The sequence below is a fragment of the Equus asinus genome, chromosome 12, assembly GCF_041296235.1.
Source record: "Equus asinus isolate D_3611 breed Donkey chromosome 12, EquAss-T2T_v2, whole genome shotgun sequence".
NCBI lineage: Eukaryota > Metazoa > Chordata > Mammalia > Perissodactyla > Equidae > Equus > Equus asinus.
The window spans coordinates 73,714,389-73,737,151 of record NC_091801.1 but is presented as its reverse complement, the minus strand read 5'-3'; the positions used below and the strand labels follow the sequence as shown (position 1 = coordinate 73,737,151).

Sequence of the window (22,763 nt, the reverse complement as noted above, 5' to 3'; positions counted from 1 at the left end):
ACCTCGCCGCGGGGTGGCCCGGGCAGGGATTGGCATCATTCCCAAGGTGCAGGTGAGAGGGGAGAGGACCAGGGCCAGGAACCTGGCTGGCCTGAAGGTCGGAGGCCTCCAGTTCGAGCTGGAGCCCTGCCAGACAGGCTGTGACCCTGGGCCATCAGAGCTGGACCTTCCTTCCACCGGGAGGACCACGAGCTCCCCAGCGCACCCCGCGCCCGCTTGCCCGCCCGCTGTGACTTGCCCAAGGTCACCCCGGGGCCAGGCCAGGGCGGGTCGGCTGGGGGAGCAGGGGCCCCCGCGGCGCCCGGACCCCGCTCCCGGGCCCCCGGCGCCGGGCTCGGGCGGGGGCGCGCGCTGACGCGGGGCCCGCGATGCGGCGGGGCCGGGGCGCGGGGGGAGGCGGCGGCGGCGCGCGTCCTCCTTTTGTGCGAGCGCCGGCGGCTCGGCTGCTCGAAGGTAAACAGCGTTTCCTCTTCCTCCTCGAGGCGTCTCTTCCTTTTATAGTTATTTCTCGCCTGGCACTCGCCGGGGCCGCTGCGCCGCTGCTGCCGCCGCGCCGGGGGCCGCTCGCAAACCTGTGGCGGTGACGTGCGACCGGCCAACCCGGAAACGGCGGCGGCGGCTCCGAGGCTCCGAGGCTCCGAGGCTCCCGGCTCCAGCTCCCGCGATCCCCTCGCCGCTCGCCCGGGCCGCCAGGTACGTGCCCGGGGCTCCCCGGCGCCGCCGCCCGGGCCGCCGCGCGCGCCCTTGGAGCCGCTTTGCACCCGGAGAGGGCGCCGGGCGCGGGGCGCGCGCGTGATGGGTGCGGGCAGGGCTGGGGGTGCCATGCGATCCGGGCCGCGCCGCCGCGGCTGCAGAGGGGGCGCCGCAGGGGGTGGGGAGCGGCCGGCACGGAGGGGGGTCCCCAAAGGATGCGCCTCTGGGGGCCTGGGGCGGGAGGACGCGGGGGGCGCACGCAGCGGGGCCGCCGCCCGGGTCCACCCAGCTGCGGGGAGCGCGCCGCGGCGCCCCGCGCCTGGAGGGGGCGCGTGCTCGTTGGCTGCCCCCCACAGACCCCTCCTGGGCGCCAGGTGAGGGCGCGGGGTCTGACCCTGGCGTGGTGCAGCCCCCCAGCCAACTTCCATTGGGGGCTCGGAAGGCCAGTCGCTTAGAATTGAGGAACTAGAGGAGGGGAACGCCATCTCCACTGGCCTCCCGACTTCCTCCTGGGGTAACCACCCGCCTCTGTTTAAAGAACACTTCCTCTTTGCCCTTTATCTTCTCATCATCTTTTTTTTTTAAATGGAAGTTCAGTGTTAGCAGTGTTAACGGGTGAATGCCCTGGCAGCCTGCAGGGCTTTCCTGGGGCTGTGTTCACACCGTGGGTCTCCAACCCTTGTGTCCTGTGTCGGGGGTGGGAGGAAAGAGGAACCGAGGACTTCCCTTGCTGGAGCCCCCCGGGGGCTGTCTTTGATCCCCACCCTGCTGCAAGAAATGGAGCCGGTGGGGGAGGGGTTGAGCGGGAAGGAGGCCCCGCTGGGGAATGTCACGTGGACTTAGCACCTATGTTTAGTTCCTGGCCCTGCCACTCACTAGCTGTGTGACCTTGGGCAAGTTGCTTACCCTCTCTGAGTCTTAGGCGCCTGTCAAATGGGTTGCTTTGAGTTGGGCCTAAAGAAAGTGAGCGTGGGTTTCCTGGCCTGGAGGGGGTGCAGTAATGGAAAGTGTCATTGTCAGTCACCTTTAATTTCTACATCCCCAGCGCCTAGAAGGGTGCCTGGGGCATATGGAGGGCTCTCCGTAGATATTTGTAAAATGGATAAGTGGATGGTGAATTTTGAGAAGTGAGTGGGTGCGGTTCCGCATTTTGACTTCCTTGCCCTGTAACATCCATCCCACAAACATTTTGCCACCTGGGATCTATATAATCCACCGCTTTCCCCGAGGAGGATTATCTTGTGAAAATATTGACTCTTTGTGAAAGGAGCTTAAACTCTGACTTTGAGCTTCCTCCGTTCTTGGAAGATGCCATTTGGTGGAAGGGAGAAGGAAGCATTATTTTGATTGCCACCACCAGGTGACAGGGCGGTCAAGGCGGGCTGCCAGGACTGACAGCTGGGCCGATTTCCCAGGCCTGGGGGTTCCTGTAAACGTGGAGGAAGCTGGGGAGAGGTGCGTTTTCTCTGTCGGTGGGGCACGCAGGAGTGGTCAGCTGGCCTGCGTTTTCTTTCGGGGGAGGCACGTTGTAATGTGCACTTTCTGGATCCTTGCTGGACTCACCACGGGCAGGGCAGAGGGTGTGTGCTGAGGGAGCCCAGGGCGGATTAGTGCGCAGGGGCCCTTGGAAATGGCCTTCGGATAAAGGCCCTGTGTGCATTTCTGCGCTTCACTTTGGGAGATTTCCAAGTCATTTTGCCTTCTCTGCCTTCCGTGCCTCCCTTTCCTTCTCAGCTCCCAGATGCTTCTGTGCCCCACTCTGAGGACCCTTAGTTCGGAGGGTATTCCACATCTGGAGGGCGGGAGACGAGCCTGAGGGCTCCTATGATCTTAAGAGTTGACGGCAGGCACCTCTGTTCACGGCCAGCAGCAGTGTGAGCACGTGCAGAGTCATTTTCAAGACGTGGAGTGGCCGTGGATACCTGTGAGGCAGAGATTTGGTTCTTGTGTTGCTAGACTTCAAGAGAGGGCAGGATCTGGCCCAAGACCCTCAGCCCCGAGTGGCAGATTCCGGACCCTGCCCGAGTCTTCCGTCTGCACAGCTCTCTCGCTGTTTCCTGTAGGCTGTGCGCCCTCCGAGCGGCCTTTGGGTTTCCCCTGGCACCTGGCAGGCTGTCTGGCATATGCTGGGTCTGTGGTGCAGTCAGAGCGACAAGAGTGACGTCTGTTTCCCCTTTGTGCATTCTGTCTCTACCTCAAGGTCAGCATACTGGCCCGTAGGTGACCTTGAAATTGTTCTCTGGCTGTCTCTCCCAAGTGTGTCTTGATTGCCCAACATGGAATCCCGGTCCATGAGCCTGGCAGCTCTTACCTGGGGATCCAGAGACCATGACAGGAGGGACTTCTGAGGGACACCAGTGCCAGGAGGCTGTGGCCTCAGGTTCAGCATTACTGCCATCCCCTTGATTGAAGAGACCATCATCATCTTGTGGCTTTGGCCATCTGGGGCTTGGCCGGCTTCCGTGAAACCGCCTTCCAGGGGAGCATTTTGGGAGTGGTGTTGTGTCAGTGAAAAATCAGATTTAAAATCTGTGCATTTTAGCTGTGGGGTAGCTGTGGAGCCTTAGAGAGCTCATCTCCCTCTTTTCCTCATCTAGAAACAGGCCAGATAACCCCCGCCCCTCCCCCTCTGTCTCATGGGTCCACGGTAAGAGGCAAGATCCACCTTCACACCCCACGTTTCCCTCCTCCTGCTGTGTGCCCGTCGCGGAGTTTCTTCACCTCGAGGAGCCTCAGTGTCGTCTTCTGTGAAATGGGACCATACATCGTGGGGTTGTTTTGCTCCTCGGATAGACTGAGTGGAGCCCTTAGCATGGGCGCCGATTAATGGCGATCGTCATCAGTGATTATTATCACCCTCATCAATAGGAGTCGTTGCTGTCTCTTCATCTAGACCATGAGCATCTCGAAGGGTGGACCGTCTCTCTTTGTGAACTTGGACTGGAGCTTCTCCAGAGAGTCCGTTGGGGTGCGAACAGGAAGGCTCATTTTATTCTTTTTCTCCTTCCCCTCCTGGGGATACTTGATAAAGGCCTGAGGAAGAGTCACTGTGGTCCTGTTTTTCATCCATTTCCTTGCTCATAAAGGCAGCCCTTCGTGTGCTCTGGCCCTCATTTCATCTCTTCTCACAACGTTCGCATGGACTCCTTCCAGCTTCCAGCCGAGACCTGACTCCCCTGGGTTCTCAAATGGACTGACCCAGCTCCTGTTGCTGCCACAGAACTTTGGGAGTTTCCTTCATGATCTTAAGAGGGTGACCGGCCTCAGCAGGTTGAAAGAAACGTGGTAATTTCGTAGCCAAGGATGCCCCGTGAAGGGCAGTTCTGTTTTTCCTCTCATCCTTTTCTCCTTCTCAAGGCAGCGTGCCTGTGGGTTTAGAGGCCAGATGGCCTGGTTCACATCCTGGGTCTCTTGCTTACTAGCTCTGTGACTTTGGGCAACATACTTCCTGTCTCTCTCTGGGCCTTCTCCACCTTTCAGAGGAGGACTAATCATCGCCACTTGGAAGGGTCGCTGTGAAGATGAGCTCAGAGGTCGTGTGGAGATGCTCGGCACGGTGCGTGCAAATGGCGGTTGCTTTTCCCTCCCCTTCTGGGCTTCTGTCTGTCCCCACCCCAGTCCCATCGCCCTGTCCCTCTGCTAACAGGGCACCAGTTCCCACTGGAAACCAAGCCCTTGGCTGGCAGCTGCTTCCTAGATTCAAGTTCAAGCCTCCGTGTTTTCTCAAACCAACTGTTGACTGGCCATCGTAGGGCGTTTCCGCCGGATGGAAAGATCATTGTACCAGAGCTTGTCGAGAAGGCTAAACTGGGGAGTCCCTGAGTTTACGTTCTGTCCCAGTGATTTTTTTTTTTCTCCTTTCCAAAGACTGCCATCTGCTCCAAGGGAAGGGGACAACATGTTCGTAAATATATAAATAATCGAAGTCGACCAGGAGGTTTGTTTAAAGAAGTGTTGCTGAGAGTGATTTTTATAAATATTTAAGATAATCTGAAACCGCTAGAGGAATGGCAGGGTTTATTAAAAAACTGAAGACGTGTTTTGGAAACGTTCCTTTTCTTTCCAAGTTGAATAAACGTCAAGAGTAGAAAATGAGGGAAAGGCATTTTCTGAGCATGGAGGCAAGGCCCGTTAGGGGGCAGGCGGGCCGCCGGTTGGTGTGTCTCTGCTGCCAGATGCTGGAAGGTGTGCAGTCACTCATTTATGGGGGTTCAGGGGTAGGAGGGCGAGGGGAGCTGGATCCACGGAACCAAGGGTGGAAACCAATGTTGATTTCAAATCAACATTTTTGAAAACTGCCCCGGTTTCCTTGAAACTCACAGGGCCGGTGGGTAACACGTGCCTGGAGTCACCCTCGGGGCTGCACATTTCCCATCCTGCTTGTGAGAGTCAGTGGCAGGCTTCTAGAAGGTTCCTAAGGTGAATGTCCTTTGGTTTATGACGGGCTCTGTTTTAGCGAGTCCTGCTCAGGCCTGCATGTGGGAGGCCTCTAGAGGGCAAAAGTGAAGGATGTGGGGTAGGGTCGCGTCAGAGCTGGAGGGCACCTTGGAACAGTGTTTCCCAAACTGGAGGTGCCCCCAGAGGTCCTGCGGATTGCCTTGCAGATTCTGAGTCAGAGGCTGGGTGTGGGCCGAGATTCTGCGTTTCCAGCACTTTCCCACATGATGCTCTGGTTTGTGGACCACACTTGAGTAGGGAGAGCTTGGAGGTCCCCCGTCCCCTCGTTCATTCGAGACCAGCTGATGCTGAGGATGCGAATCTGAATATGGCGCCAGAGGCTCCTGAGGCAGCTGATAGGTTCGTTACTGGAGGAGGCAGACATGCCCAAAATACAGACGATAAAAAGATGGAGGCTTAGAACGAGCACGGTGAGAGCACGAAGCGCTTGTGGAGAAGACAGCCCTCCTTTATCTCCCAGGCGGTGCCTACTAAGCCCAGCAGGGCCTGGATGCCCTGAACAGTTGAGGTGGGATGGAAGCAGGGAGGGGAGAAAGGGAAGCAGTGAGCGCGTCCCAGGCCTTCGCTTATGACTGTGTTCTGGAAGGGCTGGGCAGGAAGCTCATGCTTGAGTTGCAGCTTTTAGGCATCCAGTACTCTTAGTTTAACAAGAAGGAACTGGGACCCAGAGGGGGAAGCATCTTGTCCAAGAGCAGACCCAGGACCGGGGCTCCCAAGCTAGGCTTTTCCCACGGCCCTGCAGTGTCTGCCTGTGAGCGCCTTGGGGCATCCTTAATGCAAGGTTCTGGGGCCAAGGGGATGCTGGGTGCTGGACATCCTCCCCCAGCTCAACAGGTGTCTCTGCCCCTGACCTTCCTTTGTCAGTGGACTGAGGGACTAAATCCTTACATCTACGGTCAAAAAAAATGCCCAACACAGAAAAGGGGCAGCTTTGAAATCACCCACTGGGTCAGAGACTAATGGCCTCCTCGCTCCCCCCGCCCACCCCCCATCCTCTGATAAGGACGGGGAAGGGCAGTGAGGTGCAGTCATGCAGAGGAGTTAGTGGGGGAAGACGCTTGGGCAGTGGGAGGAAGAAAAGCTCCGTCCTTTCCTCGTCTGTGTCATACGGTCTCCTGTGACCGGCTCTGCCTGGCCACTTAGAGCTGCTTGGGATTTAAACCCAGTGCCCACTCAGCAAATACTGTTGCCTTGGGGAGCTGAAGGCTCCCAGGCCCCGGCATGCAGGAGCTGTGTGACCTTGGGTAATCGTGGCACCTTGCTGAGCTAGAACTGTCATGGCTAAACATTTGCCTCTCTGTGTTGTTTGGAGGACTAAATGGGATAATGTGTCTAAAAACTCTTAGCATAGCACCTTGCAGAAACATCCCGTACATATACTGCCTCCCCCAAGGACACAGTCACAGGTGGGTGAGAACCCATTTGTCCAGTGCTAATTTTGGGCCAGGGCTATCCTTCTGGCAGAGATGGGGTATGAATCTGATGGGAGGAGAGGGGTATTTCTTTAAGATAATTTCATATTTCTGTGGTGTCTTTATGCAAAACTGAATGCTGTGGTTGGCCCCTCTGGCGTTCTCCTTTGAAAGGGGATGGTGTCAGGCTGAAGAACCATGGACTTGGGGGAGGTACATCTTGGTTCACACCTGCCTCCCTCACTGCGAGGTCTTTTGCACATTGCCCAGTGTCCCCCAGCATCCCGGTGCCTGCTTTTCAGCCTGTTGTGGCTCTTAAGTCAGAAAGTGTCTGAATGTACCTGACATCTAGTAAGTACTCAGTAATTTGAGTTCCCTATTCACACGATCTCGGGGCTAGGACTCAGGGAGAGGAGTGTAGACTCAGGGAGGCCTTCCTGCCAGTCATGCACTGGCCCCAGCTTTGCTCAAAACCAGAGTTGAAGTCAAATGCAGTAGATTGCAATGGAAGTGAAACTCAGGCAATAACATCCTCTACTCTGCTCCCTGAACTCTGGTTTTGCGTCTTGAGGCACCAGAAGCTGGCTGGGGAGCGTGAGATCAGTTAGGCTTGTGAATGAAAGCCTGGTGACATTTTACAGTCATTTCTGAACATGCCTTTGTGGCTGTCAAGTGTTCACTTCTTTATGGAGGAATACCATTCATCCTGCGCTTCGACGGCAGTAATTTGAGTGAGTACCTACTGTGTGCTGGGCCCTGCGATGGGTCCATGTGAGAAACAAATAGTGTGTGTCCCACTGCCACCCATACAAGTCCCAAGGGCCTGAGCAGCTGAAGAAGGAAGGATTTTGGGTTTGTTTCCTTGGGCTAAACCAAGCCTTACCCCTCAGGGCCCATTCTTGTCCTCCAGGAACTGGAAAAGCTCTCTGGCTAGGTTTGGAGAAAGGATGGTAGGGGAAGTCACAGGACACCAGTGGACATCCCAGCGGGTCGGTTGAAGTGCGGCCAGGACTGGGGAGTGAAGCAGCATTTCCGATCCTCTGCACGGTCGTTTACGGCCCAGACAAAAGCCTTGCTAACAGTAAGGCTCCTGTAAACATCATGTTGTGGGTTTTTGTGATTTGGGGTGTTTTTCTTGGTCTCCCTTCTTGAGCATGGACAACGTGTACCTTGCATATTTTTTTCCTTACATGCACAATACCTCTGCAAAACGTTATCCCCATCTTACAGATGACTGAGAAAACTTTGAAGCTGATAAAAAGCAGAGCTGGAATTTAGATGCCCCACGCCAGCTTCAACGCATACCCACTCTTTTTACTCCCTCTTTCAAGGGAACCTCAAACATAACTCGAAAAGTCTCCAGTGGGGGTTGTGTACCAAAGACCAGACACTGCTGTCGTGAGATGCTGTGAGACGCTGCGAGATGCCGTGAGATGCTGCGAGATGCTGCTCGCCGAGGGCGTGGTTTTCTTGCAGGGCATCTCGTGGTGACAGGCGTCTCGGCAACCTCGTTGCCCAGAACCACCTACTGTGAACTTGTCAGCCAAGGAAATTCAGAATTTAGAAATGAATCTTGCAAGGAGATTGCTTGGGCTAATTTGAGTGGTGAAGTTTTTGGTGAATTCAGTGTGAAACTGACTCATGCTATTAATACCCTTCTTGAAGCGTTTGCTGTTGGGATTTGTAGCATGTTGCATCCTCTGCCTGCACACACTCCTCCCCGCTCCCCGGGAAAGATTTGGGGGAAAGAAGGGTCCTGTGGCTTCATGCTTTGGGGCAGTTGAATCTTTTTTTTTTTTAAAAAAAAGATTTGCCCTGAGCTAACATGTGTTGCCAATCTTCTTTTTCTTCTTCTTCTTCTTCTCCCCAAAGCCCCCCAGTACATAATTGTATATTCTAGTTGTACGTCCCTAGTTGTGGCATGTGGAATGCCTCCTCAGCATGGCCTGATGAGCGGTGCCATGTCCGTGCCCAGGATCCGAACTGCCGAAACCCTGGGCCGCCGAAGCGGAGCTCATGAACTTAACCCCTCGGCCACTGGGTGGGCCCTGGGGGGGTTAAATTTGAAAGGACACTGGTCCTTGTAGACTTGAGAAAGTAAGTGGACACTGGATTAATACCTCCTCTTACAGTGTTCCTCCCTTCCACTTTCAATATGAGAACTTGCCAGAATGTTCTATGCATGTGTTCCCTCTTCCTCAGTATTTCTTTCATCTGACCATACCTTAAGCTTCAGCATCCCCAGGGGAGGGTCAAGAATCCACATTTTGGACAAGCACTCTCAAGTAATTCTGATCCTGTGATCCCTGTTCGAGAAACCCAATTAGAGAAACCCCCCAATGCTATAATCTTTTGCCCGTGTGCAGTCTGTTTCTAACTCTGGATGTGCCGGGGTGGGGCTGTTGGTGTGAGACAGAGGACGCTGAAGATCACCTAGTCTGGTCCTTCCCAGCCTTTTTCACGCCATGCAGGAAACAGAATTTGTAAGGCACAGCTTGGGGGGATGGGCAGTAAAAGCAGAAGCATCTCTGAACTGGAGGTGACTGACCCGGGGCCCACTCCTCCCAAGTGCTAAGGAGGTCAGTGTCTCAACACACGGTAACCTCATCTTGGAATCCTGCTTGGGAAACTCTGATTTTGCATCTAAGTGGGATGCCCAGAGAGGTGATGCGAGTTGCCCAGAGTCACACAGGAGTTTGAAAATCATCTAGGCCACTCATTGGAAGAACGAGGGACCAGGCCAGGGACGTGGAAGCCCTGCTAGGGGCCACACAGCCAGCTTGGAACAGACGGGCTGTCCTCGGGAGGCAGGTTATAAAGCCATGGGGCCCTCCCAGCGCTCAGCAGCCCGGTTTCCTGTTCTGATCCAAGACTGATTTTCTGCTGGCACCTAATGGACCACACAGCCCTCAAGACCTGAAAGCACCAAAGGAGGGGGACCTTACACAGCAGGGTCAAGCCTCATTCTAAAGTTCGGAAGTCAGCACAGCAGCAAAAATTCATAGTGAAAATGATTCCGGACAGTCTCCTAACTCGCCCCTGATGGACAGTACACGTGATTTTGTGTATGTGATCCTGTTTAGTTGCATGTTTGTTTAAATATATGGCATACACAGTCATGTGCGATATACAGTAAAGTACAAGATACAATACCCCCAAAATAAAACAAATACAAATAAACATAATAGGCACAATCCACTTTTACAGTATTTAATTTTTTTTGCTGAGGAAGATTAGCCCTGAGCTAACATCTGTGCTCACTGTCCTCCACTTTATATGTGGATTGCTGCCACAACAGGGCTGATGAGTGCTGTAAATCTCTGCCTGGGATCCGAACTGGTGAACCCAGACTGCCGAATTGGAGTGTGCCGAACTTAACCACTATGCCACCACCAGGCTGGGCCCTATAGTTTTTTAAATTAAAAAAAATACATTTGTCCCTTTGTGTCTAGTTGAGTCTGGCTGAGTTAAATGAGCACGCAATGTCATTCTATTGCGTGTCACGGTGCAGTGAGGACGTATTCAGAACGTGCAGTGTCCGGGCCCAGTAGTGGCTGACAGATATTACATGTGCTGTATAATTATTCTGGGGTCTCTCCTGCTTGAGTGTGATTAACTTTGGGGGGATTTCTTGGGGTCCAGCTGTCCAGTGAGAGAGACCCCGTGGACAGAAGACCCAGTGGACAGGAAGGAGGCAGCCCTTTGGCCTAGAGAGATCTGATTCAATTTTTTTGAATAAAGCCGGTCTTTCTGGTCACAACAGCTCCTAGATTTAGGACCTTTGTGATTGTCATGGATCCTGCGCCTCTGGAGTCTCTGGTTGAACGCGCCATCCTGGGCTGCCATGGGGACCCCTGTTTGGGAGGTGGCCCCTCCTCCCTGAGGCCTCGCCTCTGGGTGAAACTGTCTCTTTCTCAAGCAGTGTTTCTCCAGGTTTCAGTGGGGACATGCAGGGGGAAGTCTAGAAAAAGGACATTTGCATGCTTCTGACTTCACCCCAGCCCTCCCCCTCTCAGAAGTTAATGAGGAATAAAGGAAGTGTGACCTTTGGAAGGCCCCCCGCCCCCTACCCACAGCAAGCCCCTCCCCGCTGATCATGGCTGGAAATGCCTCTCTCCAGATAAGCTCATCTTTGTCTCAGACCTTGGACACTTAAAACCGAGAGAAAAGGAACCTGATCTTTCATGGGGATCAGATTAAATAGCTATTGCGGCAGGAGAGGGGAGGACTTGATTCCACCTTGGAGCTTAGTCTCCACGGCATCACGGAGCTTGCACACGCTGAGGTGCAAAGACGAGATGTTCCAGAAGGACTCCCTCCGTAGAAAACCCAGCGGGTGCCCCTGTCCCATGCCTGAGGCCTCTGAAAGGTGTCATCCCCTGAAGGCACTTGCAACTTCTTGCTGGTGGCCAGCTGGATCCTCAAACGACCCTTCTGGGCAACCATGGCAATTTATGTCAAGAGCCATGTAGAGGTTCATAAGCTTGGACCCAGTGAACCCACTTCTGGGAAGCTCTCCTGAAGAAATCGTAAAAATTATGGGCAAAATGTTGCACGAAGATCTTCAGCTCAGGTTTTTTTAGTTTTTTTTTTTTTTTTTTGGTGAGGAAGATTAGCCCTGAGCTGACATCTGTGCCAATCTTCCTCTGCTTTGCATTTGTGGCTGATGAGTGGAGCAGGTCCACGCTGAGGATCTGAACCCAGGCCACCGAAGTGGAGCACGGGGATCTTTAGCCACTCGGCCACTGGGCCGGCCCCCAGCTCAGTGTTTTTTACAATAAGAAATTAACCGAAGTGGAAATAACCTAAGTGTCTGACTATAACTGAAGACTTGAATCGGTTCTGCTGTAGCCACTCAAAGCGAGGGCCAAGGAGGCTGGGAGGATGCAGAAAAGCAGTCATTTCTAGGACCAAAGATTGGAAAGAAATACGCACCCAAATCGTGTCAGGTATGGTTGGGGGAGACGAATGTGGATGAATTTCTTCTTTTCTCTGTTTTGCACGTTTTCTGTAATGTGGTTATGTTAGTTTTCCCGGAAGCAAACCGTCACCCCTTCTCTCCTCATCTCTCTTCCCAGGAACCTAGAATTCTGCCATTTCCAGGGAAAGAAAGAAAACCAGAGTTTAGATCCCTTTATCAATGGCCTATGACCAAACAGATCAATTATTTCCAGGGAAAAGTAAGATGATTGACTAAGAGCAGAGTGTTTGGAGCAGAGGGAACTTCTGATCAGGTGCAGGGAGCTGCTGTCCTGTGTGTCCGGGGGGCTGAGCTATAACCGGTCGTGGGATCGCAAACTTCCAGACAGTCCCTGTGGCCTTTAAAACGCCGTTTCTCTCCAGTTCTGTGTCTGCTGTGCGCTTGTCATCTTTGCCTTCGAAAGGTGCCTGGAACGCAGGTGCCGAATGCATATTTGATGAATCAGTGTGTGAATTAATTCTCTGCTCTGGGTAGAAAATTGAAATTGGAGTGTTTTTAAAGACTCATTTCAAACCCCAAGAGTTTTCATTTTTAGGTGTGTGTATATGCGTTTCTGTAATTTGATATGACAGGGGCACACATTTTGGCATCTCAAGTAGGCATTTATTGAGTGTCCAGAAATCCCTTTTTCCGCATTGCTCTCCCTCTCTGTTCTCCTGCCCGGCACCTGCCGTCTGCTCTCGAGCACCTGCCAGGGGAAGTGGTATGTAAATGATCGGTGGTGCTGCTTTGGATGAATGAAGAGAGGAACCCCAGCCGCTCGCAGGGCCGGGCGGCTCACCAGGCTGAGTCATGCCTGTTCCTCGCCCTGGCAGTTTCGAGGGTCACAGGAAGAGTCTGGAGGACGAGAACACACGGTGAAGAAGCTGAGGGGAGAGGCTTCGCGTGGCGCCCACCATCTCCTGTGATCCCCATCAGCACCCCTCGCCGAGGCTCATTCACGGAGCCGGAGGCCCCTCAGGAGAGGCAGGGCTGCTAAAGGGTTAGTGCTTGGGACGGGTTGGAGCGGTGGCAACTCCACGGTTTTAATAACCTGAGGGTGTCTGTCTCCTGTGCTCCCCGGGGCGGGAGGAACCCCCGTTGCTGATCCCATGGGTCTTGCCCCTGCAGGGTGTCACCAGCTCTGCTAGTCGCTTCAGGCTGTCGCTCCCTTCTCTGAGCTCCCTTCCCTTCCCTTGGAGTAGGGATCAGGAAGCATTCCTTACAGGAGGAGGAAGTCGAGAGTGTGTGAGGCCCTCGTAATATGTGGTGGTATGTCTGTCCCCTCCCCACGTCCCTCTCGCAGTGACCATAACCTCAAGGTGCTGCCACCTGTCTCCCTCCCAGAGGGGTGTGACTGCACTCTGGGCAGCAGGGGGTCTTCTCTAGGTCCACCCTGCTCTCCTCTCCCCTCCTCCTGCCCTGTCCCCTCCCTGCTCCCGCCTCCACTCCTTTCTCAGAGCACGGGCCAATTCCTCTGCTGGAGAGGAGAATGGAGAGCTAACTCTAGGAACACACAGCTATGAATAGATGTGCTGCAAGGAAGCGTTTTGCCCAGTTTGAGCCAAGCTGAGTATTGTCTGCACTGAATTAAAGATGAGCTTCCTGGCTCTCTGTTCTCCTTTGCATTGACCAAAAGCTATGTCTTGAATCTCAAAAAAAAAAGGAGGGGCTGGTCCAGTGGTGTAGTGGTTAAGTTCGGTGCTCCAATTCGGCCACCTGGGTTTCACAGGTTTGGATTCCAGGTGTGGACCTACATACCGCTCATCGAGCCATGCTGTGGTGGTGTCCCACATACAAAATAGAGGGAGATGGGCACAGATGTTCACTCAGGGCCAATCTTCCTCACCAAAAAAAAAAAAAAAAAAAGGAAGGAAGAGAAAAAGTTAGAAAGGGGCTTATATGATAGAAAATAAAGTCTTAATAACAAGACTTTACATCCAGAGAGTGCTTTGTGTTTATGCCATGGCCTCATTCCGTGAAACATTCCTGAGCCCAGGGACTGGGCCTTTTCTGTGTTACGTCCACAGGTCAGGCTCACAGAAGGCCTTGCTCCAAGAGTGTTTGTAGAATGAGCGCATAGCTTTTTCAGACATTTGAAGCCCAGAGAGGTTGACTGATTTGCCCAAGGCTGCACAGCTGGTCAGGGCCAGAGTCGGGATTTAATTTCTTAGCCCTGGCTCTTCTTAAACTCCACTTGGTGGCCTCCTCGCAGATGCACTTCGGTCCAAAGCCTAATTCATGAAAAGGGCATTTACTGAGGCCTCATCCCTCCTTTATGAAGGCTGGTATTTCTTGTCCTCTCAAAATTAGCCTGTTTCATGGTGGCCATGTAAACTGTCCTCCCCTGCTTTCCCCTCCCCCGCCCCGCCCCTGCCACGTGTAAGCGTCTTCCCGGTTGTATGACAGTCACTGGGTTTCCTCCAGAGGTCCTGGAAGCCCCCAGGGGCTGTGTGATTTGGTGAGCTGAATGTCAGAGTGAGCTTGTGGCTTCCTCTGGGAAGCTGGAGCTGGACAAGAAGACGCTGGTCCTCAGTGAGTGAGGACACTTGCTCTCTCTGCGATGGTCCCCAGGTGGGCTCTCCTCTGGGCCAGCCACGCTTTGTTGTCCCAGCTTTTCCATTTTCTTCTCTGTGGGAAGGGTCACTCATTCGCCAGATGCGTCCAGAGCCCTGACTGTGTGCCAGGAACAGTGCTGTGGTCCTGTCCCTCCCAGGAGATGCTGCCCGGTCCCCTCAGCCAGTACTGGACCGCGTCTTACTTGAGTCCCATGCGCCTGCAGTCTCTAAGGATCGTAGGAGGTGTTCAGAGGCCGCCTATGGGTTGACTCCACTGGGGCCGCCTCCGCACCCCTCTCCCCACTCCCTTTTCAGGTCCGGTGGGTGAAAACCCTGTCTTTGGTGTTTTCTTCTTTATTTTCCATTTGCAACAAGCATGAACTATGTGCCAGGATTTGGGTTAGGTGCCCTGATACATCGATTAACAGGATGCAGACGCTGCTCACAGAGGGCCCTGGACATAAAAACAAATCGTGGTATTACTAAGCAAAGTGTTACAGTTATGAAAATTTAAAAACTTACAAAACAATGGATACATTGTTTAGGGGGAACAGTCACATGTAATAAAAGTATAAAGAGGGGCCAGCCCGGTGGCGCAGTGGTGAAGTGTGCATGTCCTGCTTTGATGGCCTGGGGTTCACCGGTTCAGATCCTGGGTGTGGATGTGGCACCGCTTGGCACGCCATGCTGTGGTAGGCGTCCCACATACAAAGTAGAGGAAGATGGGCACAGATGTTAGCTCAGGGCCAGTCTTCCTCAGCAAAAAAAAAGAGGAGGATTGGCAGCAGATGTTAACTCAGGGCTAATCTTCCTCAAAAAAAGAAAAAAAAAGTATAAAGAAATGCACAGCAGTGATCAATACCAAATTCAGGAGAGTGCTTACCCCTGGGGAATTGGGGAGAGGGAGAGGATTGGGGTGGGATACCCAGGGGACTTCACTTGTATCTGCTGTATTTTATTTCTTAGCTGGGTGGTGGGTATGAGAGGTGGTTTTGTCACTATACATTTTTTTGTGTGTCTTCAATCTTGCACGGTAACATTTTTAAAATAGAGTTGCAAGCAAGAGGTTATTTGAAGACACTAGCCTGGGAGGGTCTCCAGCCAGATACAGAAGTTTCTCCTCTCTGCACGTCTAGCCAAGTCCAGGGCTTAGCCAGGCTCACACACGCCACATGTTGAACTGAACTCTGTCTGGAGGGGCTGGGGAAAGGCTTTATAGAGAAGGTGACGGTTTGAGTTGATTTTTGAAGGCCAGTGCAGGGAACAGCATTTCAAAAGGAACAGCACGTGCAAAAGCAGGTAGACCAACATTCAAGAAGCTACTAGGTATGAATGGGTGGGAGGGCTCAGCTTTGGGGTGGTCCTTCAGTGTGTTTTGCTCTTAATCATTATACTCAGAATGGCTCAGTATCTAGGTTAATTTGGAGTTGACTCAGGATGGACTCCACTCTGGTATTAAAACCAAGTCAGTTTCAGAGAGTGCTTCGATGTTTGTTGGGCCTCAGCACTGTGAGAGATTGGTCCCAGCCCAAGGAGACTGGAGGGTCAGCATCAAGTGCAGAAAGCCATTGTAAACCAAGACTCTGGTAAAGGAGTTGCACTCCTACGGTGCGAAAGCTGGTGAGAGAGATCATCTCTTGTACAGAAAAGAGCCAAGGTTGCCATTGTCTGACACTGAAGACTCATCTGGGAGACTGCTGCCTGCTCCGAAGAGGAGGAGGAGGAGGCAGGAGGGCCAAGCTCTCTCTGAGTGGCTGGGGGAATAATGTATATGCAAGATCATTTTCTTCAAAAACATTGCAAAGCCAACGAAACTCCCCGGGGGGACCCAGATTAGAGCTGGGAGGGGCAGTTCCATCAGTGCCGAATCACAGATGTTGACTGTTTTCTGGGCCTCTCTGGTTACCCTCCCAGTGTTTTCTTTAATTGTGGAAACTTGTTCTTTAGGGTGTTGTGAAGGTTGGCCCTGAGCATCACCCCTTATTTGCCCCCCTTGATCTCTAGGAAGTCACCACTTCCTGGGGGCTCCTGGGGGACCCTGGGGGCTCCTTGGGGCTCCTCACTGTCTTTACCACTTATATCCAAACTCAGGCCAGACTCCCACGCGTGTTTCAGTAGAGAGGACATCCCCACACCCCAGCTTCCTGCCTGGGCTGGGGAAGAACATGGTTGCGGGATGCCGTCACTGAAAGGGACCTTGGCCAGTATCTAGTGCAGTGGCCAGATAAGGAGACTGAGGCCCTGAGGGGTGAGATGACAGTGAATGTTCTGGAAGGCGGCACCCTCAGCTTTTGACACTTCACGAGGTGCTGCTTTTAACTCCAAGCACAGGTTTTACCTCCGAAGGCTGTCCCCAACTAACCCACAAGTCCACAGGACTTTTAAATCCAGTCTCGATGAGCTATGTGACAAGCCAGTGGTAGGAGCAGGGTGGGGAGGCCATATTAGCTGCATCGTGACGCTCTGGCCGGGTCCAGAGGCACTTAGCAGGGCTCTCCCAGCGGGGACCCATCAATCCTTCAGGCAGTTGCAGTTTACGTCTCACTCTGGACGCTCAGGCCCTGCACCGCTGTGCGCCTTGGCCCTGGGCGTGGAGCATCCTCCTCTGAGTTTTGTATAATCACAGTCATGGTTGAAAACTCACAGCGCTTCCCCCTGATTTTATTACCTAGTCTTTACCCACACTTCATCTGCTTTCTCTTAAACACTTTTTTTGGGTCTGTGTTTATAGACCCTGAGTAAACACAAATCCTTGACTTTAATTGGGAAGCCAGCCATGGCCACAAAGGGGGCTCACTCTGTCTAGTTCTCTCATACTGGGGATGTTGGAAGGAGAGTAAACGAAGGCAGGGGATCCCCAGTAGCTACGAGAGTGACCTGGGAGTGAGAAACTGTGTGTTCTCCCCCCCCTTTAGCAGACTGTGTGCCCTGTGTCAGCTTAAGTTACATCTTGACATGACCTGCGATGGATCGCTTGACGTTGACTGCATTTCATTCATTCATTCGTTCATTCACCAAAGGGACACCCCCTTTTCGTCACCCCGTTTCACGCTCCGACCTTAGAAGGCAGGTTTTTGCCCGTGTCCGCTCCTGCTTCGCTGCCTCTGGAATAGAGCATACCATACATGCTCGGTAAATGTCTGTGCGGTGAATGAATGAGAACCCGGCGTTCCATCATTAGGAATCCATTTCTTTGTCTTAGTCACAGGCCTCTATCTTCAGGGTATCTTAAAAAATACCCCAGGGGGAGGGTGTAGACAGCAATAAGTTGATTGCAGGAAGGCAGACGGGACTCTGTGGTCCCCGGGAGAGGGAGAGCCGGAAGCTGGCTGGGGTGACGAGTCGGAATGGAAATTGGTATGAAGAGAATGGGCTTAGAGGCCCAGCTGGTTTTCCCAGCAAGAATGTCTTGGATAAGTCATCCAAGCTCTCCGAGACAAGCTTCCTGATCTAGAAACCTAGGGGGTACTGCCAATGCCGGGTTCTTTGAGTCTTCCCTGCCCTGTCCCCCTTGGTTTCCGTCTCCCCCATGGCCCCTCGGTCCTCCCAGCCGTTCCCATTGGTCCTTGCTCAAGACATTCATTCTGCTCCCACTGTGTGCCCGGCCCTGGGGATGCAGAGCTGTATGAGGTGGATGAGTCCCTTTTTCATCCACATGATACAGGGTGCTCTGCGCCCATGGAGGGGGGGTGGGCATCCAACCCCGCTGGAGAGATCAAGGAGGGCTTCCCAGAGGAAGTGGCTTCCAAAAGGGTCGGGGCTGTGTTTTATTACTCTTTAGATTCCCAGCTCTGAGCAAAGTGCCTCACGTATAAGGGGTATTCAGTGAACAAGTCATGAATGAGCGAATGCATATTAAAAAAATGCATTATAAACTGGAAAGTGTAGTGCAAATGGCGGGTGTCAGTATTATGATTTGTGGAGGGTAGTGCAGGGGTATCTAAGGCGAACTCTGTCCCCTAGTCTCCTGAGGACCAGCTGTTGCCAAGAGCTAGGGTCTGCCCTAGAGCACAGCCAGCAGGTGACAGTGTCAGCTCTGCCTCTTGTCCCCACTACTTGGGGGAACAGGCTGCCCAAGACTTGACATTTTTAGCCAACTCAGTAGCCAAGAGGATCCAGATTTGGACCAGAGCCTGAGTCCTCCGGACCACGGTCCTAGGGCTGGTGGCTGATCACAGAGGTAGCTCACTGGGGGTGTGTGTGTGTGTGTGTGCGTGTGTGTGTGTAAAGAAATGGAGCGATGCCCAGCAAGTGCTGACAGAGGTCTGAGGCACACACTCCCATTGCCGACCTCTAACCCTCCACTACAGTGGCCAACCCCAAAATGAAACTTCTTTCATCCTCTCCTCCAGCCATCAGAACTTCTAGAAGTCAGGGATGGTGACTGACTCATCTTCGTTACCCCAGTGCCAGCACAGGACTTGGCACATCGGGGTCTTGGGACAGATTGCAGAACGAATGAGTGAACGAATGAACGAATGAATGAATGAACTTCAGATAATGGCCTCCGGTTATCCAGGATGGAGCTGAAGCCTGAGGTCTTCATGGGGTCGGGGAGAGGGAGGATTCTGGAAATGACCTTTCGCTACAACTTTAGATGTTTTGCAATAGCAGATGCTTGAAATTCTGCTTGACACTTGCTCCCTGTGGTGAGAGATGAAGAAACACTTCCTTTGTTCACACTTGGCTCTGAGTCTGTGTAGACACACACAGGCCTCTCCCTCACTTCTGCCGCCCAGAGAACCCCTGATTCCCTGGGTGGGACCCAGTTATGGTGACACGGGGCTCCTGGATCTGCAGTCACTTGATTCCATAGTTTGGTGAGTTGGTGTGTCTCAGGGGCACTTTCTATATTTTGGGGTGCTCAGCATCTTTCAAACCTTCCTGTTTGGGGGACCCCCAATGTGTAAGCCTTGGAGGGAGGCAGTTAGAGGTCCTTGAGTCGAGTCCAGTGGAGATGGTGAGTGTCCTCGCAGACTTCCAGTGGCGTGGCCTTGGCCACCTTCCCCCTCTGCCGAGACTCCTCTGCTCCTTTTCCCCAGCCTGCCTGTTGATTCTGGGAACTTCCCGTTATTTTCTCATTGGATTCCTTTTTTTTCCGTAAAATAGTCACAACTGACTTCTGTGGTCTGTAACCCTGACTGACCTGTACCGCTGAGGCCACAGGGAGGCACCTGTCCCTAATATGGGCCCTGGTGAGATGGCGAGCTTGCTGAGGATGCTCCCCAATCTCCCGCTTTTTGTGAAGGCCTGGTCCCCTTCCCTGAAGACCCAGTCTGCTGCACGTCAGGTCAGCAGAACTCAGCCACCTGCTGTGTCACACCTCGCTGTGCTGAGAGAGAGAGGAATCCAGAGATAAGGAGTCCATCATCCCTGCTTTAAGGGCCTTACGGTCCAGGGGTGGAGACAAGCACACAGTTGGATAGCCCCTCCCAGGACGATGGGAGAACGGGGCAGGCAAAGGTGCTGTGTCTGCCCAGGGGACTCCTGACCCTGATGGGGGACCCGCAGAGAAGAGCCGAGGTTGGTGGGATGCAAGGAGTTAGCTAGGCTCAGTGAGGGCTCAGCATAACCAAACCCGGGAGGTGGCAGGTGTTACTACGGGCGGGGGCAGAGCGTGGTGGATGAGCAGTCATTATGGATGATCCATATGCTAGGGGTCAGGGAACACTTTCTGTAAAGAGTGAGATGGCAACTATTTAGGGTGTGTGGGCCATATGGTCTCTGTTGCAACTGCTCTGCTCTGCTGTGCTAGTGTCGGAGCAGCTGTGGACAGTCCTTAAAGGAGTGAGTGTGGCTGTTTCCAATAAAGCTTTATTGACAAACACAGGTAGTGGGCCTGATCCGGCCCGTGAGCTGTGCTTGGCTGACCCCTGTTGTACACCATGCTAAGGAGTTTGTATTTTGTGTTGCGATTATGGAGAATAGATGTACTTCAGTTGCTGATAACCATAAATGTCCAAGGATAGGGCAGCCTCTAGGTGGGGTTTGATCTGGACCCTGGCTCATTTCTTTGCTGTTCTCTCAGTTCTGCCCTCCTGTGTGAGCTTCGTCCTCAGGCTGCCTCCCTCGTGGTGGTAACGTGGCTTCAGCAGTTCCAGCCTTCACATCTACTTCTCCTCCCAAATTCTTATTGGATCACCTTAGGTCATGTGTACACTCTGGAGCCAATCACTGTGGCTGGTAGAATGCTGTGTGCTGATTGGCTTAGGCCTGCGTTCCCACTTCCTTGAATGGCTCCCTGTGACAAAGGGATTAAGACCACTGGGGCTCCTTGCCTTAGTCCAGCCAGTGGCCGCCTGGAAGGGAGATACAGTCAGTCCTGCCCAAGCTGCGTGACTGCTGCCCAATGGGGGAGGGTGGGATAAGTCCATACACGAGAGGATTGAAAGCAGAAAATCCATGCTGCCAGATACACCATTTCCAGAAAAATCACACTGGTGACACTGTGGAGAAGAGCCAGGCTAGAGGCAGGGATGTCATTAGGAGGTCGTTTCTGAGGCTGGGTAGCCGGCAGTCAGGCAGGGGTGCTGGACCTTGAAAGGAGAGAATGGATCTGAGAACTGTTCAGGGGATGGAGTTGACAGACCTCGTGACCAATTTACTGTGTGCGAAGGCGCTGATGGGGAGGGAGGGAGTAAGAAAGATAAAGTTATCAAGAAATGCCAGTTTCTAGCTTGGTAACAAGTATAACTAGATGAAGGACACATTGGTAAGGGAAGATGTTGAGTTCTTTAATGAACAAGGTGAATGAATTAGAGGGTGCCTTCACCCAAGGTCACCTTCCTTGCCCACCCACAACAGATCCCACCTTTGATTTTTAGAATTTAGGGACAGCCAGGAAAAGCTGTGTTCCCCTACAAGAAAGGTTGTTCTTCCTCCTTACCCTGTATTCCTTTTTGCCCTGGCTGCCAGGAAGCTCAGAGCCAAATTTGTGCTTATTCACAGAAGCTATAACCAGCCCTTAGGTTCAGTCTATTTGCATCGTTTCCATGGTCATTTTCTTTTTCTGTTTATTATCTTCATTGATCCTTTTTTGTGGCAAGCTCTCTGAGCCCTCTTTTGGAAAGAGGCAAGGTATAAATAAATGAATGATAAAGAAAGGAGGAAATAAGGACACTGTGTTGATCCAGAGCTCTGAATCTCTGTTCCTTTCAGAAGTATTCGTCTGAGTTAAATTCTTCTAGTCTGGGCCAAGCTGGCTGATCTTGGACAGTAGAAATTTTAGGCTCCCGGAGGATGGGGAGTGTGTCACCCTCATCTCATCCTCCGATATTTATCTCAGGCTGTTGCATTCTAGGTGCTTATGAAATGTCTGAGTAGCGCAGTGAACTGGCGATGGCTGAGTCATATGCTCCCTTTCTGAGCGGGGCTCACGGGTAGCCAGCAGGCTTGTTTCTTCCTCTTTGACAAGTGGGCAGGGTGCTGGGAGGGTGTTTTTCTCTCTCTCCAACTCATTCTTCAGACTGGGCTTGATCTTCTGAAGGTGTAAATCAGATCATAAAGTCCCTCTGCTTAAAACCCTCAATGGCTTCCTGCTGTCATTTAAACACTAAGCAAAACCCAGGGTCTGAGGACCCGGCCCCTGCCTTCCTCTGAACTCCGTGCTGCCTCTCTGCCCTTCTGCGCTGGCTGCAGCCCCCCAGCTGCTGTCGTTCCCCAGAGATCTGGGCTCTTTCCACCCTTGGCGCATGCTGTTCCCTCTGCCTGCTCCTGTGTCCCTGGGTCTTCGCAAGGCAGATGCCTCCTTCCTCGGTTTCCGTCTTTCCTCCTCTGACAGTCTTTCCTGTGGCTCTCCCCTTTGCTCCATCTGACACCCCATCCTTCCCTTCGTAGCTCTCCTCTCGACTCGTAGGTAGTGTGTGCGGTTCGCATGCTGGTTCTTAGGTCTCCTGCACCACGGTGAAGGCAGAGACCACATCTGTCTGCTATTTGCCTCGGCTCCCCAGAGCCTGGCACCATGTGGCGCTTGCTCAGTAAATGCACATTGACTGAAACTTGGCTGGCCATCCATCCCTTCCACCACTGTTTATTGAGTGCATACTATGAGCCAGCGGGCACTACGCTAACGCCTAGGGAGGCAGCAGAGAAGGAGAGCCGCCCTGGCGGTTTCATTTCACCTTTGCTGTCTGTTCTGCCTTTAAACGATGTGGTGTTCTTTTTTTTTTTTTTTTTTGCAGAGGAAGAAATGCCCTGAGCTAATATCTGTTGCCAATCTTCCTCCTTTTTCCTTCCTTCCCCTGCCCCACCAAGCCCCAGTACATAGTTGTATATTCTAGTTGTAGGTCCTTCTAGTTCTTCTACGTGGGATGCCACCACAGCATGGCTGCTAACAGATGAGTGGCATAGTTCCATGTCTGGGAACCGAACTCAGGCCACTGAAGTGGAGCACACTGAACTTCAACTGCTAGGCTCTCAGGGCTGGCTCACCATGTGTTGTTCTTTACCTATTCATTCATATATGTGTGTATACGTGAATACATATGCATACATACATGCATGCATGCATGTATGTGTATATGAAACAATCATTTACTGAATACCTGTGTTCTATATATAGGCTTTTATATATATAAACATGTCTATATATAAAACATGCATATATATGTATGTACTTGTGTATGAAAACAGGCATTTCTCGAATACCAACTGTATGCTACAAATAAAAGCATGTTTGTATAT

The 22,763-nt window shown here is 52.6% G+C and overlaps 1 protein-coding gene across 13 annotated transcripts in view; it reads left to right on the top strand.

Moving 5' to 3' along the window:
* The first annotated feature begins 353 nt into the window (after window positions 1–353).
* The window catches only part of CYRIB (CYFIP related Rac1 interactor B), a 153,350-nt gene continuing 130,940 nt past the window's right edge, over window positions 354–22,763 (top strand). Inside the window, exon 1 of one of the 13 annotated variants that reach the window (XM_044781192.2) lies at window positions 354–693. The gene's annotated coding sequence lies outside the window, so the exon portion shown is untranslated. Of the gene's footprint in view, window positions 694–18,766; window positions 18,902–22,763 lie in introns of those variants that run through there. The other 12 variants (XM_070481597.1, XM_070481606.1, XM_044781193.2 and 9 more) reach the window with 12 other exon arrangements.